The sequence below is a fragment of the Arachis hypogaea genome, chromosome 12 (genome assembly GCF_003086295.3).
Source record: "Arachis hypogaea cultivar Tifrunner chromosome 12, arahy.Tifrunner.gnm2.J5K5, whole genome shotgun sequence".
In the NCBI taxonomy this organism is placed as follows: Eukaryota; Viridiplantae; Streptophyta; class Magnoliopsida; order Fabales; family Fabaceae; genus Arachis; species Arachis hypogaea.
In genome coordinates, this window is record NC_092047.1 from 16,617,769 (window position 1) to 16,636,102 (window position 18,334).

At 35.8% G+C, this 18,334-nt stretch overlaps 1 non-coding gene across 1 annotated transcript; it reads right to left on the bottom strand.

Annotated features, from left to right (window-relative positions):
* Window positions 1-13,972: 13,972 nt before the first annotated feature.
* On the bottom strand, window positions 13,973-14,080 carry LOC112730862 (small nucleolar RNA R71). Its single transcript, XR_003166667.1, has one exon. It is a non-coding gene; the product is annotated as a small nucleolar RNA R71 (small nucleolar RNA).
* Between the last annotated feature and the right edge of the window lie 4,254 nt (window positions 14,081-18,334).

The window sequence follows — 18,334 nt, forward strand, 5'->3', positions numbered from 1 at the left end:
ATAATTTATATTTATATTTATAGAATTTTATATACAAAAAATATATAAACAGTATTTGAATGATAATGTCTTTCAGACACAAATACATAATAAGATATAGACACATAATACACAAATTTTTTTTACTTATTTGATAATAATACAAAGACATATTGATATAAAACAAATGTCAAATTTATCCATGTGTTGTATTTAATACATTACCATTATTAGCATTATTTTCTACCATTACTGTCATTAATTTTTCAACCTTAGTTCAAATAATTATAAACTATCATCAAAATCTCCAATCAAATAATTAAATTAATAATTTTTTATATATAAAAAAAATTGAAACAGAGATTCAGACAGAAAAAAAAACTTGAACACAATAAACCAGTGAAAAAGAACAATAGGCAACCAAAAAAAATACAAGAAGCAGGCACAATCTAAAAAGCAGATATAGAGGTGGTGAAGACAAATCTATATGTAGGGAGAGGCAACGGAGGTGTCGGCGCTGGCGCGAGCCAAGGAAAAAAGAGGCAGGCCAAGACAGATTTGGAGGTGGCAGGACGATGGAAATGATGACACGGTAATGGCAAAGGGCAATGCAGTGGACGACGAGTGAAGAGGAAAGTGACGAATACAGATTTGGAGGCGTAGGCACAAGTGAAGGAGGAAGAGAGGCGGCCAAAGACACGATGACAATAGTGACGACAACAACATAGAGAGAGAGAGAGAGAGAGAGAGAGAGAGAGAGAGAGAGAGAGAGAGAGAGAGAGAGAGAGAGAGAGAGGACTCCTTTCATAGAGTGTGAATAAGAGAAAATAATTTTATTAACTGATTATTACATTGACTCTTAGTCTTATATAGCAACTCTTACAGCAACTACTAACAACTACTAACTATTCTCATAACTAACTAGCCAACTCTGCCAGCTCAGCTTACTGGCTCAATTGCTATTTATCTCTGACATCCCCCCTCAAACTGAGAAAGGTTATGAAACCAATCTCAGTTTGGACCCGAGGCGTATAAATGCATCATGAGATAGAGGCTTTTTAAGGAAATCGAAAACTTGATCAAATTAAAGGAGGAAATATGCACAACATATGCCTGCTGTTGAACAACCCTATCCCGAACAAAATGCAGGTCAATTTCAAAGTGCTTTGACCTGCTGTGAAGTATTGAATTTCTACTCATTAGTATGGTGCTTTGATTGTCATAGTACAGTGTAGGTACTGGGCCTTGAGGAAGGTGCATTTCAGAGAGCAGTTTCTGCAACCACATAGTATCCGTCATAGCATTAGCTAGCGCCCTGAACTCCGGTTCAGTGCTGGACCTGGACACTAAGACTTGTTTCTGGTTAGACCAAGAGATGATGTTCGATCCTAGGAACACATAGTAACCCGTAGTAGATTTGTGATCAACGGGATTAGCAGCCCAATCATAGTCACAAAACGCTAAAATCTTGAAGTCCTCACTCTTCTGAAGCTCAAGCTCCATGTCTGCCGTGCCTGCCAGATAGCGTAGGATGCATTTCACAGCTTTCCAAAGTTGTTTTAAGGGAGAATGCAGAAATTGTGAGACTTTGTTCACAGCGTATGCAATGTTTAGGGTTAAGTACTTTTTTCGTCCCTAAGGTCTGGGGTGAAAATCAAATTCGTCCCCGACCTTTTATTGTTATTAAAATCATCCTTAACGTTACAAAATATTATAAAATCATCCTTTTGTCCATAAACAACATTTTTTTGGACAATTTTACCCTTTAAACAAAAATAAAAAATATTAAAAATAAATCACCCCACCCCACCTCTTATCCCTACCTAAAACAGAAAAACAAAAAAAAAGAAAACAAAAGACAAACAAAAGAAGAGAGAAACAGAGGGGAAGAAGAAAGAAAAGGAAAGGAAAAAAAAAGAGGTGACGGTGGGGAAGAGTGCGGCCGCCGCCGTCGCCGTTGCTGTTGCCATTGTGTCGTGACTAGAGAGAGAAAACGAGGAGATGAGAGAGAGAACGAGAGAAGAGAGGAACAGAGGGAGAAGAGAGGAAAGGAAGAAGGAGGAGGTGATGGCAGGGAAGAGTGACGGCGGAGAGCTACAGCTGCAACGGCGACAACGACGGTAGTAGCTTCCGTGCTGTCGCTTCTTCCTCCTCTTTCCTTCAACCGCGACAGCGACGGACAACAGTAACACCACCCCTCTTCTCTGAGTTTTTCTCTTCTCTATTTTTTCTCTCTTCTCTGCATTCTCTCTCTTGAGTTTGAAAGATTGGAATTTGGAATTTTTTGTCTTGAATTTTGAAGGATTGCTGTTATTGTTGATGAATTTTTGAATCTGAGATGTTGTTGTTGATTCTGTGTTAGTTTTGTTTGATTTTTTTGAAATTAAAAAAATAGCTGGTGTTGTTGTTGTGATGGATTTTTGAATTTGGATATAATGTTATTGTTGATTCTATGTTGGTTTTGTTTGATTTTTTTAAATTAAAAAAAATTGTTGGTATTATTGTTGTTGAAGATTTGGGTGGAGAGAGTGGAGTAGGGAGGAGGCTGTGGTAGAGGCTGAAGTAAATAATGGAGTGAGGAAGGTAAAAGGAAAAGACCGCCGCCTCCTTCATGGGAGCTCCTCTGATCTACAGTTACGGAAGCAGGTTCCAGAGGTTAAGACGGAGAAACTTAAGCGGCGCCAGCGAAGAAGCAAAAACTAGCACTAGCATTAGTTCCCAGAAGTTATCAACAGAGGAAATAGTAAGATTGGCAGGAACAAGGTATGTGCAATACTCTTCACAATGGCAAGATAATTGGTTCATGCCAATGCATCCTTATGCTCAAATTGGTTTCATGATTTTGTCTGAAGAGGAAAATAGGGACATTGACCTTGCCCAATTTCTCCTAGCTTCAGCTGATAAGATTGGGTGCTAACAATTCAAGCGTGTGAATTCATTGCTCCTTCAATGTCAATGGAATTCATCAAATCTTGGGAACACAGTTCAGAGACTCGTCTTTCATTTCTCTTGCACACTGAAAGAAAGACTGAATAGAGAAGGGGATGAGGAAGGGGATGGGGAGAGAAGAAAAGGAAAAGATACGGGAGTGGCGGTGCAGGTGGGGGGAGGAAGGTTTTGTTTTTATTTTTTAATATTATTTTTATTATTTATATTAATTATTAAGGATAATTTAGTAAAAAAATAAAATTAAAGTAGAAAAGGACGATTTTATAATGTTTTGTAACGTTGAGGATGATTTTAATAACAAAAAAAGGTCGGGGACGATTTTGATTTTGGCCTCACACTTTAGGGATGAAAAAAGTACTTAACCCTTGTTTTAAGGGAGAATGCAGAAATTGTGAGACTTTGTTCACAGCGTATGCAATGTCTGGCCTTATTATAGTGGTGTATTGCAAGCCACCAACCATCGATTGATACAAAGTTGGTCTATCAAACACTGCTCCTGACGTGTCAAGCCAAAAACCACTCATCAAAGGGGTAGGGATAGTGCGAACATCAACCATATCAGCCCTCTTGAGCAAGTCCTTCACGTACTTCGTTTGTTTCAGCATTAAGGAACTAGCGGCTGTTCTCTCAGCCTCAATACCCAAAAAGAAGATCATTTCTCCCAAGTCCTTGAGCGTAAAGACCTCATTTAAATCAGCAATAAGCTTGTTTACCTCACTTGAAACAGTGTCAGTCACGAGAATATCATTGGCATACGCCAAAACATAGATAGTAGAGAGGGAGTTGTGCTTGACAAACAAGCAGGGGTCAAAGGTAGTACTGATGAATCCAAAACTCTCAAGAGTACTCTTTAGCTTGAGGAACTATGCACGTGGAGCCTGCTTGAGGCCGTATAGCACTTTCTCTAGCTTACACACTAAATTAGTGCCAAAATGGTAGCCTTCAGGCTGCACTATGTAGACATTTTCAGACAAAACGCCGTTGAGAAAGGCATTGTTAAAGTCAAACTGACAAATTTACCACTGTCTCTACAAAGCAATTGCTAAGACAGCATGGATTATCGCAGGTTTAGCCACCGGACTGAATTATTCCCCATAATCAAAGCATTCCCTCTTATGAAAGCCTTTCGCCACCAGCCGCGCCTTGTACTTCTAGATACTTCCATCTGGCTGTCTTTTGATGCGGAATACCCATCGACATCCAATTGGGTCTGCTGCTGTTGAGGGATCTACAAGCTTCCAGGTTTTACACTTCATCAGGACAACATACTTTTCGTCCATAGCTGCCTTCCATTGTAGTGAGGTAAGAGCCTGAACAACAGAAGAGGGCTCTACTTGTGTGAGATTAGGTGAGGAGGAGCAAAGTTGGGAAGAGTATACCTTAGGCTTGAAAATACCCGCCTGACTTCTCGTTACCATAGGGTGAGTGAACCCAACCTTTACTTCAGGCTCAGGAACAACATGTGATGATTGTTCAGTTAACCCTGCATTACTCAAGAAAAACTCAAAAGTAGAGTTAGAGATGCAAGTGTTAGCAGTGAATAAGCAAGAATCAGTACAAATAAGACTGGCAAATGACTCGATTATGGTTAGCGGAGAGGTTGAGGTTGGCTCGGATGAAACTAGAATTGGAGGAGGAGATATAACATTGGCTGACTCTGGAACTCTCCCTTGACGAGTGGAAGAATTAGATTGAAGAGGTGACGACTCACGAGAATTTGATGAGGGTACTACTGTGGCTGGGGAATCTGTTGAGGGTATTAGTGTTGTGGGTGCTGGTGTACTAGGGAGTGAATCATGAGGAATTTCGAGAGGTACTGGTGGATGGTGCACATGAATAGGAATAGAGATAAGCTTGGTTTTATGAGGAACTACGCCTTTAGATTTTAAGTCCTTGTTAAAAAAATAGCAACTGATAAGAAAATTCAGATTCGTCAAAGACTACATGCCTTATAACATAGAGTTTTTCAGATAGATAAAGGCACTTGTACCCTTTGTAATGCGGTGAGTAACCCAAAAACAGACACTTGTGAGTCTTAAAGTCAAATTTGTGTAGTTAGTAAGGACAGAGCTGAGGAAAGCATGAGCATCTGAAGATTTTAAAGAACTTATAGTTTGGGGCTCTATTGTTCAAGAGTTCATAGGGTGATATGTATTGTGCAGTGACAGAGGGCAGCAAGTTAATAAGGTGTTGTAGTGAGGCAGGCTTCATCCCAAAATTTTAGGAGAATGGATGCTTGAGAGAGAAGGGTTAGAGTAGTTTCAATGACATGCCGATGCTTTCTCTCAGCTTTCCCATTCTGTTCATGGGTATATGGGCAGCTAAGTCTATGTGCAATCCCATTCTCAATCAGGAATTTGGTAAAAGCTTATGAGGTATATTCTTTGCCATTGTCAGTTTGAAGTGTTTTAATCGTATGCCCAGTTTTGTTTTATATATGATTTTGGCATCAATAAAGAGAATGTAGTACCGAAATTCCAAAACACTAATAATAGGAGAAGGATCCCATATATCCGAGAGAATTAACTCTAGAAGTTGACTATAGACTGTTTGAGAGTCAGAAAAAGGAAGATTACGAAATTTGCCTTGGCAACACACATTACACAGGTAGTCTTTAAGTAAAAATTTGCTTTTATTCATACAACTAATATTACAACTTTGTAACACTTTTTCAACAATTTGTGTACTTGGGTGACCTAACCTCTTGTGCCACATATCAAACTCATACACTGACTTAGCATTACAGACAGTGCCTACATTATTAGTGCTACTTGTTACTGTAGAATTAGATGTAAAAGAACTGAGGTTACAAACTCTATGAATGGGTGACAGATGAGGGTTCTTTGACCCAGAATTTCCTGATTTATTGCTTGATGGTGCTGCTCGTGCAAGCACTCCAACATGCTCAAAATGGTATAACCCTCCTCTAAGAGACCTCTTTAACAGAATTTCCTTGGTCTCTTGACATTTTACAAAACAATCAAAAGGATGGAATTCAAAAATTCATGATTGTCAAGAGCAAACTTGGCCACATTTATTAGATTTTTGGTGATGGAAGGTACATGAAGCAGATTTAATAGTTTAAAGTAGTGAGGGTTGGTCTCATTGAACATACAGTATAGTTTTATCAATACCATTTATACTTATACCTTGGGCATTACCTGTTAGCACTTGATCTGTTCCTGCATACTCTGAGCCTGCAATCAAGTTGTTTGCATCAAAGGTCAAATGATGCGAAGCTCCGGTGTCCAGGTACCAGGCTTTGTCAATGAGAGGTGTTGCTGCAGGTGTAGTGGCTAAGAGAGCTTGAGCTTGCTGATCCTATTGTGGCTGGTGAAAGGAAGAGTGAGGTGGTGCTGGTGCATTACCAGTAGTCTGATGTGAATTCTGAAATTGTGATTGAAGCAGTGGACGCATTCCCACACAGTGTTCCCAAATCGATTGCAAAGTTAACACTGTGGCTTGGAGTTACCATAGAAACATGAACTGACACCTTTAAAACCACATCTTCCTCGAAATCTTTTTCTAAAATTCTAGCCTCTACCTTGAAATTGTTGTTGCTGCTGTTGAAAATTAGGTTGATATATTTGATAGCTAGGTTGCTGACTTTGTGACCTTAGATCTAGATTTTGTGCTAAATTCACGTGCATTGTGCCTAGAAAAATCCTTTTAAAATGCTCTACTAGTTCTTTCTGACTCACTAGTAGCGATTCTACTTCACTCTCAGTTATTTCATCAACTCTAACATTAATCATGGTTATAAAGGCACTATAATCCTCATTCAAACCTTGAGACATAGCTTCTACAAATTTCTCACTTGTAGAGGTGCACCTAGGGTAGAGAGAGCATTTGTTACCTTCTTGAACTTAAACATGTACTCTGTTACAGAACCTTGTAGTTTGATGCCTTTGATTTGTGTTTTGAGTTGCTTCACCTTTGATTTCAGCCATTTTACAAAATATTCCTCCAATTTGTACCAAATCTCACACGCAAACTCACAATTCGCTACCTGACTTGTGAAGCTTGGATCTATTGAAGCAAATAGCCACGACACCAAGAACTGATCATCCTGCTCCCAATCGAGGAACTCTTGAGTCTCGATTTCTGCTTCGCGATCTTCGTCAGTCCTAAATCTCTTCGGTATCTTCATCGGATTGAGGTGTTCCTTGAGTCTGTTGGACTTGATGAATGCCAGTACTTGCTGTTTCCAAGGTACGAAACTATCTTCATCCAGCTTGAATGACACTATGCTTATTGCTTGCTCACTTGAGGTTGCGGAAGCTTAAGGCTTGCTCGGAGTAGCCATGGATCAGAACCTGAAAGCTCTGATATCATGTGAGGTATCAGAACTCTTTAGAGAATAGAATGATAACACACTAGCAGGGGAGAGAGAGAGAGAGAGAGAGAGAGAGAGAGAGAGAGAGAGAGAGAGAGAGGACTCATTTTATAAAGTGTAAATAAGAGAAAATAATTTTATTAGTTGATTATTATATTGACTCTTAATCTTATATAACAGCTCTTACAGCAATTACTTACAACCACTAATTATTCTCATAACTAACTAACCAACTCTGTCAACTCATGCTTACTAGCTCAATTGCTATTTATCCCTGACAAATTCGAATAAATCTCACCCGATTTCACCCCATGAACTAAACTATATTAAGTTTTAATTCTATTAGAATTCAATTATTTATTATTTAAAGTCCTTTTTATTTTATACTTTTGTATAATTTATTTAGATGAATTGATTATTTGTGATTTTTAATATTGTAGATTTAAATGCCTATATTATTCCTAATCCACAATATAGCCGATATGAGGATCACATAAAGAAGGATATTTGATATAGTTAAGGCAGTTACTTACTTATGATTTTATTCTTAGGTAGGAAACACTACAAGAAAAGAGAGTTATTTTAACATAATTTTTTTTAACAGTCATAGTTAAGTGTAAAAATTAATATATATTTTTGACAAATATCACAAATGTCAAATTTTTTATGTTTTTTTATTTATAATTTGATTGTAGAAAATTATTTCTCAATTTTGACACTCATTTGTTTTCAACATACTCCATTATTCCTTTTTTTCATTGAGCTCCGTCAATTTTGGCATCACTGCTCTCAGTTTGGGATCATACTACTCATTCTTCATCTTCAAAATCTCAGTTTATTCTTCAGTTTCAAGATCTCATCTCATTTTTTGTTAAAAACTTTTTGTTGAGAATTTTTTATGGTCAATAAGTGTCAAAATAAATAGTATTTTTGACGGTTAATAAGTATCACAAAAAATATATTCTCAAATTTTTCTAACAAATTATTTTTTATGGCCAATATTTATTAAAATAAGATTTAAACTTTTTTTACAATTACTTATATGTTAAAAATATTATTTTTGACAAAACTTTTATTAACATATTTTCATAGTTAAAATAGTGTCAAAATTTATTTTTTTAACGAATTTTAATTTTTTTTGACACATAATAATCCTTAAAAATAGTCTATATTGTTGTAGCGAAAATTGTTAACTAAAAATTTAGGTCTAACTAGATACAAATTTTGGCAAATATGGCAATAAACCCGTACTTCTAATTCATGATTGTACAAAGATTATGATTTTATTCTTTGACAATGAAAAAGTTTAGGTGCAGTAGATACTTCAATTTACTAAGGTCATGTTATATTTGAATTTAATAATTAATTAAATATTAGCCAATTATAATTAACTTTTAGTTAGGTTGAAAACAAAATCTATATAAAAAAATCTAAATTCATCTCAAAATCACTTTAATTTCACACTTTCCCTCGGAGTAAAACAAAAAAAAAAAGCTTATGTTAAAAATAAAAAAAATAATTATAAATGATCTTTTTATTATTCTAGATTAATATATCTTTTAAGTTTTATCAGATAATTAATTTATTAATAATTAAAATTTAATTTATACATATGTATGCTTGTGTATATAATTCTAACTTTTTTTGATAAATATAAATAATTTTAAGTTCAAATTATAGATATATTTATATTTAAATAAGAATTTTATGTAATTTTGTTCCCATTATTAATTTTTTTTTTGGGTCCATCACTGAGTATCAACTTTTTCGACATTCTTAAAACTTCAACTATTTGTTTTTAAAAATATTGAATATTTTTTAATTTATTTTAGAGAAATTTTTTAGATCTGTGTCTAAAAAGTAATTAGTACCTTTTGTTTTTGTCACTTCTTTTTATCCAAAATGTTATTAGACTATTTTCTATTATGTGCAAATATTTTTTTCTTTATGTTATATACGTTGTATTTATTTTTTATTATCACATTCTTTTTATCCAATATGTTTTTGTATGTTGAATAAAATATTTGAATTGATTTTTTGTGTCTATTACATCTCTTTATTTGATCATATTGTTTTGTATGTTATGCATATATGGCATAGAACGAATAATAAAAAGTGTTTTTTCTTTGTAAATTAAGTATCATAACAAATAAACATAATACATGTAAATATACAATTATGAAAGTCTTCAATAATTATGTATAAATAGAAAGATTAGAATATGACGGCTTCCTTGCATCTTTTAAACTCATAAGTCATAAGTAGAGGAGAGAGGGTAGCATAAAAGTGTGACAAAATTAGAATCAAATTTGAACTTTAATTTGACAAGATATTATTATAAGTATATGTGATGTGCTTATTATTTAATGTAAAGTGATACATGATGTTTAGCTTTGTTTGCCTTTACAGGTGAAGAACATCAACAAAAAGTTATATGTCATCAAATGAAATGAAAAGTAACACCCCCATTTTCATCTCATCTTTTTATTTATTTATTTTTTTTGTGGCATTAATAATGTCCTTCTATTTGTGAAGGGAGGATTAAATAATATAATTTGAAACAAAAAACAATGTTAAAAAGAAGGTGCAATTGGTATCAAAATTGTAATATAATTTTTTTAATCCAGTTTTTTTTTTTACCAAAAATGGGAGATTCGAACTCATCGCAACCTTTTAATTGAGTTTGGAGAGACTATGTGATGAGCGGATAATTTATACGCTTTTTGGCATTGTTTTTAGTATGTTTTTAGTAGGATCTAGTTACTTTTAGGGATGTTTTTATTAGTTTTTATGTTAAATTCACATTTCTGGACTTTACTATGAGTTTGTGTGTTTTTCTGTAATTTCAGGTATTTTTTGGCTGAAATTGAGGGACTTGAGCAAAAATCAGATTCAGAGGTTGAAGAAGGACTGCTGATGCTGTTGGATTCTGACCTCCCTGCACTAAAAGTGGATTTTCTGGAGCTACAGAACTCCAAATGGCGTGCTCTCAACGGCGTTGGAAAGTAGACATCCAGGGCTTTCCAGCAATATATAATAGTCCATACTTTGGCCGAGTTTAGATGACGCAAAAGGGCGTTGAACGCCAGTTCTACGCTGCAGTCTGGAGTTAAACGCCAGAAACACGTTACAAACTGGCGTTCAACTCCAAGAAGGACCTCTCCACGTGTAAACTTTAAGCTCAGCCCAAGCACACACCAAGTGGGCCCTGGAAGTGGATTTATGCATCAATTACTTACTTCTGTAAACCCTAGTAACTAGTTTAGTATATATAGAACTTTTTATCATTGTATTCACGGTCTTGGTTACTCCGGTTCCCCTCTGGGGCCGAGACCAATGAACTCCATTATCACTTATGTATTTTCAACGGTAGAGTTTCTGTACTCCATAGATTAAGGTGTGGAGCTCTGCTGTTCCTCATGATTTAATGCAAAGTACTACTGTTTTCTATTCAATTCAACTTATTCCACTTCTAAGATATCCATTCGCACTTCACTATGAATGTGATGATTGTGACAGTCATCATCATTCCCCCATGAATGCGTGCCTGACAACCACTTCCGTTCTACCTTAGATTGAATGGATATCTCTTGGATATCTAATACAGGGGACCGAGTCCGAGTTATTAGTGTCTTCGTGGTATAAGTTAGAACCCATGGATGGCCATTCCTGAGATCCGGAAAGTCTAAACCTTGTCTGTGGTATTCCGAGTAGGATCTGGGAAGGGATGGCTGTGACGAACTTCAAACTCGCGAGTGCTGGGCGTAGTGACAAACGCAAAAGGAGGGTGAATCCTATTCCAGTATGATCGAGAACCTCCAGATGATTAGCCGTGCCGTGACAGAGCATTTGGACCTTTTTCACAGAGAGGATGGGATGTAGCCATTGACAACGGTGATGCCCTATATAAAGCTTGCCATGAAAAGGAGTAGGAAGGATTGGATGAAGACAGCAGGAAAGCAGAGGTTTAGAGGAACGAAAGCATCTCTATACGCTTATCTGAAATTCTCACCAATGAATTACATAAGTATTTCTATCTTTATTTTCTGTTTATTTATTACTATTATTCGAAAACTCCATAACCATTTGATATCCGCCTGACTGAGATTTACAAGATGACCATAGCTTGCTTCATACCAACAATCTCCGTGGGATCGACCCTTACTCACGTAAGGTTTTATTACTTGGACGACCCAGTGCACTTGCTGGTTAGTTGTATCGAAGTTGTGACAAATTATGAATTAAGATTAGAGCACCAAGTTTTTGAAGCCATTACCAAGGATCACAATTTCGTGTACCAAGTTTTTGGCGCCGTTGCCGGGGATTGTTCGAGTTTGGACAATTGACGGTTCATCGTGTTTCTCAGATTGGGTAATTTTCTTCTTATTTTATTTTCAAAAATTTTTCAAAAATTTTTCAAAAATATTTTTTTGTTTTTCATTTTTCCCAATTAATATTCGAAAAAAAAATTTAAATTATTCTATGGCTTCAAAACTTTCAAGAATGAATTCTAGAGTTTCATGGTAACATGTTGAATCCTATCTGGCTGTAAAGCCATGTCTAAATTCCTTTGGACTGAGGATTCAACTAATCACTTCAATGCATGTAATAGCATACTAAAGCTTGGCTGGCTATTAAGCCATGTCTAACCCTCAGATTGGAGCTTTAGACTAAAGAGCACAAGATTCCTAGAATTCATATTAAAAATTTTGGAATCCTTATTTTTCTTTTTCCATATGTTTTTCGAAAAAAAAAATTAAAAGAAAATACAAAAAAAATCATAAAATCATAAAACCAAAAATATTTTGTGTTTCTTGTTTGAGTCTTGAGTCAAATTTTAAGTTTGGTGTCAATTGCATATTCATCTTGCATTTTTCGAAAATTGCATTCATGCATTGCATTCATCATGATCTTCAAGTTGTTTTTGGCCAGTCTTCTTGTTTGATCTTCATATTTTCTTGTTTTGTGTCTTTTCTTGTTTTTCATATGCATTTTCAACTTGTTAGTGTCTGAAGTTTGCAAATTTCTAAGTTTGGTGTTTTGCATGTTTTCTTTGCATCAAAAATTTTTCAAAAATATTCTTGGTGTTTATTTTGACATTCATGGTGTTCTTGCATGCATCACATGTTTAGATCCAAAACTTTCATGCATTGCATCATTTTTCATGTTTTTCTCTCTCATCATTAAAAATTCAAAAATAAAAAAAACATATCTTTCCTTTTTTCTCTCATAAATTTCGAAAATTTGGATTGACTTTTTCAAAACTTTTTAAAATCTAGTTGTTTCTTATGAGTCAAATCAAATTTTCAATTTAAAAATCTTATCTTTTCAAAATCTTTTTCAAAAATCAAATCTTTTTCATTTTTCTTATTTATTTTTGAAAATTTTAAAAATATTTTTTAAAATTCTTTTTCTTAATTTTACATCATATTTTCAAAAATATCATCAACAATTAATGTTTTGATTCAAAAATTTCAAGTTTGTTACTTACTTGTCAAGAAAGATTCAAACTTTAAGTTCTAGAATCATATCTTGTGATTTCTTGTGAATCAAGTCATTAATTGTGATTTTTAAAAAAAATTCAAATCTTTTTCAAAACTAATTTCAATCATATCTTTTCAAAAATATCTTTTTATCTTATCTTTTTTAAAAATCATATCTTTTTAATCATATCTTTTTAAAAACATATCTTTTTCAAAAATTTAATTTTAAAATATCTTTTCTAACTTCTTATCTTCTCAAAATTGATTTTCAAATTTGTTTCAACTAACTAATTGACTTTTTGTTTGTTTCTTATCTTTTTCAAAACCACCTAACTACTCTTCCCTCTCTAATTTTCGAAAATACCTCCCTCTTTTTCAAAAAATTCTTTTTAATTAATTAATTGTTTAAATTTCAATTTTAATTTTAATTCTCCTTTAATTTTCGAAAATCATTAACTCATTTCAAAAATTATTTTCGAAAATTCTCTTCTCTCTCTCATCCTCTTCTATTTATTTATTCATTTACTAACACTTCTCTTTATCTCAAATCATTGCTCTTATCCTCACCCTTGTGTTTGGATTATCCATTCTTCTTCACTCTTATTCCCTTTTCTTCTTCTACTAACAACAAGGGAACCTCTATACTCTGGTAAAAAGGATCCCTATTATTATTTTTCTGTTCCCTTCTCTTTCATATGAGCAGAAGCAAGGACAAGAACATTCTTGTTGAAGCAGATCCTGAACCTGAAAGGACTCTGAAAAGGAAACTAAGAGAAGCTAAAATACAACAATCCAGAGACAACCTTACAGGAATTTTTGAACAGGAAGAAGAGATGGTGAAAATAATAATAATGCAAGGAGGATGCTTGGTGACTTTACTGCACCTAATTCCAATGTATATGGAAGAAGCATCTCCATTCCTACCATTGGAACAAACAATTTTGAGCTTAAACCTCAATTAGTTTCTCTGATACAACAAAACTGCAAGTTTCATGGACTTCCATCTGAAGATCCCTTTCAGTTCTTAACTGAATTCTTGCAGATATGTGATACTGTTAAGACTAATGGAGTAGATCCTAAAGTCTACAGGCTCATACTTTTCCCTTTTGCTGTGAGAGACAGAGCTAGAATATGGTTGGACTCTCAACCTAAGGATAGCCTGAACTCTTGGGATAAGCTGGTCAAGGATTTCTTAGCCAAGTTCTTTCCTCCTCAAAAGCTTAGTAAGCTTAGAGTGGATGTTCAAACCTTCAGACAGAAAGAAGGTGAATCCCTCTATGAAGCTTGGGAGAGATACAAGCAACTGACCAAAAAGTGTCCTTCTGACATGCTTTCAGAATGGACCATCTTGGACATATTCTATGATGGTCTGTCTGAATTAGCTAAGATGTCATTGGATATTTCTGCATGTGGATCCATTCACCTAAAGAAAACGCCTGTAGAAGCTCAAGAACTCATTGACATGGTTGCTAATAACCAGTTTATGTACACTTTTGAGAGGAATCCTGTGAGTAATGGGACGCCTCAGAAGAAGGGAGTTCTTGAAATTGATACTCTGAATGCCATATTGGCTCAGAACAAAATATTAACTCAGCAAGTCAATATGATTTCTCAGAGTCTGAATGGAATGCAAGCTGCATCCAACAGTACTCAAGAGGCATCTTCTGAAGAAGAAGCTTATGATCCTGAGAACCCTGCAATAGCAGAGGTAAATTATATGGGTGAACCTTATGGAAGCACCTATAACCTCTCATGGAGAAATCACCCAAATTTCTCATGGAAGGATCAACAAAAGCCTCAACAAGGCTTTAATAATGGTGGAAGAAACAGATTTAGCAATAGCAATCCTTTTCCATCATCCACTCAGCAACAGACAGAGAACTCTGAATAAAATACCTCTAATTTAGCAAACTTAGTCTCTGATCTATCTAAGGCCACTCTGAGTTTCATGAATGAAACAAGGTCCTCCATTAGAAATTTGGAGGCACAAGTGGGCCAGCTGAGTAAGAAGATCACTGAAACCCCTCCTAGTGATCTCCCAAGCAATACAGAAGAAAATTCAAAAGGAGAATGCAAGGCCATTGATATAATCACCATGGCCGAACCTGTAAGGGAGGGAGAGGACGTGAATCCCAGTGAGGAAGACCTCCTGGGACGTCCAGTGATCAATAAGGAGTTTCCCTCTAAGGAACCAAAGGAATCTGAGACTCATCTAGAGACCATGGAGATTCCATTAAACCTCCTTATGCCATTCATGAGCTCTGATGAATATTTCTCTTCTGAAGAGAATGAAGATGTTACCGAAGAGTAAGTTGCCAAGTACCTTGGTGCAATCATGAAGCTGAATGCCAATTTATTTTGTAATGAAACTTGGGGAGATGAACCTCCCCTGTTCATCAATGAACTAAATGCATTGGCTCAACTGAGATTGCCTCAGAAGAAACTGGATCCTGGAAAGTTCCTAATACCTTTTACTATAGGCACCATGACCTTTGAGAAGGCTCTATGTGACCTTGGGTCAGGAATAAATCTCATGCCACTCTCTGTAATGGAGAAACTTGGAATCTTTGAGGTGCAAGCTACTAAAATCTCATTAGAGATGGCAAACAATTCCAGAAAACAGGCTTATGGACAAGTAGAGGACATGTTAGTAAAGGTTGAAGGCCTTTACATCCCTGCTGATTTCATAATCCTAGACACTGGAAAGGATGAGGATGAATCCATCATCATTGGAAGACCCTTCCTAGCCACAGCAAGAGCTGTGATTGATGTTGACAGAGGTGAACTAGTCCTTCAAATAAATAAGGACTCCCTTGTGTTTAAAACTCAAGGTCATCCTTCTGTAAATATGAAAAAGAGGCACAGTAAGCTTCTCTCAAAACAGAGTCAACCAGAGCCCCCATATTCAAACTCTAAGTTTGGTGTTGGGAAGTCTCAACAATGCTCTGAACATCTGTGAAGCTCCATGAGAGCCCACTGTCAAGCTATTGACATTAAAGAAGCGCTTGTTGGGAGGCAACCCAATTTTTATTTATCTAATTTTATTTTTATTTTATTGTTATTTCATGTTTTATTAGGTTCATGATCATGTAGAGTCACAAAATAAATAGAAAAATTGAAAGCAGAATCAAAAAAATAGCAGAAGAAAAATCACACCCTGGAGGAAGGACTTACTGGCGTTTAAACGCCAGTAAGGAGCATCTGGCTGGCATTCAATGCCAGAACAGAGCATGGATCTGGCGCTGAATGCCAGAAACAAGCATAGAACTAGCGTTCAACGCCAGAAACATGCTGCATCTGGGCGTTGAATGCCCAGAACAAGCATCAGTTTGGCGTTTAAACGCCAGAATTGCATGCAAAGGCATTTTACATGCCTAATTGGTGCATGGATGTAAATCCTTGACACCTCAAGATCTGTGGACCTCACAGGATCATCTCAGGATCTGTGAACCCCACAGGATCCCCACCTTCCCTCCTCATAATCCTAGATTCTTCCACATCTTCTTCTTCTTCTATTCTTTCTTCTTCTGCTCGAGGGCGAGCAACATTCTAAGTTTGGTGTGGTAAAAGCATAGTTCTTTTTATTTTTCCATAACCATTGATGGCACCTAAGGCCAGAGAAACCTCTAGAAAGAGGAAAGGGAAGACAAAAGCTTCCATCAAGGGTCTATAGCTCAGTGGTAGAACATTTGACTGCAAATCAAGAGATCCCTGAGATACCTCAGGGGATACATTTTCCTCCACACAATTATTGGGAGCAACTAAGGGTGGAACATCAAGAGTACTCCATCATCCTTCATGAAATTAAAGAAGATCAAAGAGCTATGAGGGAGGAGCAACAAAGACAAGGAAGAGACATAGAAGAGCTCAAGGACATCATTGGTTCCTCAAGAAGAAAACGCCACCATCACTAAGGTGGACTCATTCCTTGTTCTCAAATTTTCTATTTTTCGTTTTCTTATGTTAAATGTTTATCTATGTTTGTGTCTTTATTACATGATCATTAGTGTCTAAGTGTCTATGCCTTAAAGTAGTGAATATGAATCCATCATCTCTCTTAAATGAAAAATATTTTTAATTCAAAAGAACAAGAAGTACATGAATTTCAGATTTATCCTTGAACTTAGTTTAATTATATTGATGTGGTGACAATACTTCTTGTTTTATGAATGAATGCTTGAACAGTGCATATGTCTTTTGAAGTTGTTGTTTATGAATGTTAAATATGTTGGCTCTTGAAAGAATGATGACAAGGAGACATGTTATTTGATAATCTGAAAAATCATAAAAATGATTCTTGAAGCAAGAAAAAGCAGTGAATACAAAGCTTGAAGAAAAAAAAATTGCGAAAAAAATAGAAAAAGAAAAGCAAGCAGAAAAAGCCAAAAGCTCTTAAAACCAAAAGGCAAGAGCAAAAAGCCAATAACCCTTAAAACCAAAAGGCAAGGGTAAATAAAAAGGATCCAAAGGCTTTGAGCATCAGTGGATAGGAGGGCCTAAAGGAATAAAATCCTGGCCTAAGCGGCTAAACCAAGCTGTCCCTAACCATGTGCTTGTGGCGTGAAGGTGTCAAGTGAAAACTTGAGACTGAGCGGTTAAAGTCAAGGTCCAAAGCAAAAAAAAAAAAAAAGAGAGTGTGCTTAAGAACCCTGGACACCTCTAATTGGGGACTTTAGCAAAGCTGAGTCACAATCTGAAAATGTTCACCCAATTATGTGTCTGTGGCATCTATGTATCCGGTGGTAATACTGGAAAACAAAGTGCTTAGGGCCACCGCCAAGACTCATAAAGTAGCTGTGTTCAAGAATCAACATACTGAACTAGGAGAATCAATAACACTATCTGAACTCTGAGTTCCTATAGATGCCAATCATTCTGAACTTCAATGGATAAAGTGAGATGCCAAAACTATTCAAGAGGCAAAAAGCTACAAGTCCCGCTCTGATTGGAGCTATGTTTCATTGATAGTTTGGAATTTATAGTATATTCTCTTCTTTTTATCCTATTTTATTTTCAGTTGCTTGGGGACAAGCAACAATTTAAGTTTGGTGTTGTGATGAGCGGATAATTTATACGCTTTTTGGCATTGTTTTTAGTATGTTTTTAGTAGGATCTAGTTACTTTTAGGGATGTTTTTATTAGTTTTTATGTTAAATTCACATTTCTGGACTTTACTATGAGTTTGTGTATTTTTCTGTAATTTCAGGTATTTTTTGGCTGAAATTGAGGGACTTGAGCAAAAATCAGATTCAGAGGTTGAAGAAGGACTGCTGATGCTGTTGGATTCTGACCTCCCTGCACTCAAAGTGGATTTTCTGGAGCTACAGAACTTCAAATGGCGTGCTCTCAATGGCGATGAAAAGTAGACATCCAGGGCTTTCCAGCAATATATAATAGTCCATACTTTGGCCGAGTTTAGATGACGCAAAAGGGCGTTGAACGCCAGTTCTACGCTGCAGTCTGGAGTTAAACGCCAGAAACACGTTACAAACTGGCGTTCAACTCCAAGAAGGACCTCTCCACGTGTAAACTTTAAGCTCAGCCCAAGCACACACCAAGTGGGCCCTGGAAGTGGATTTATGCATCA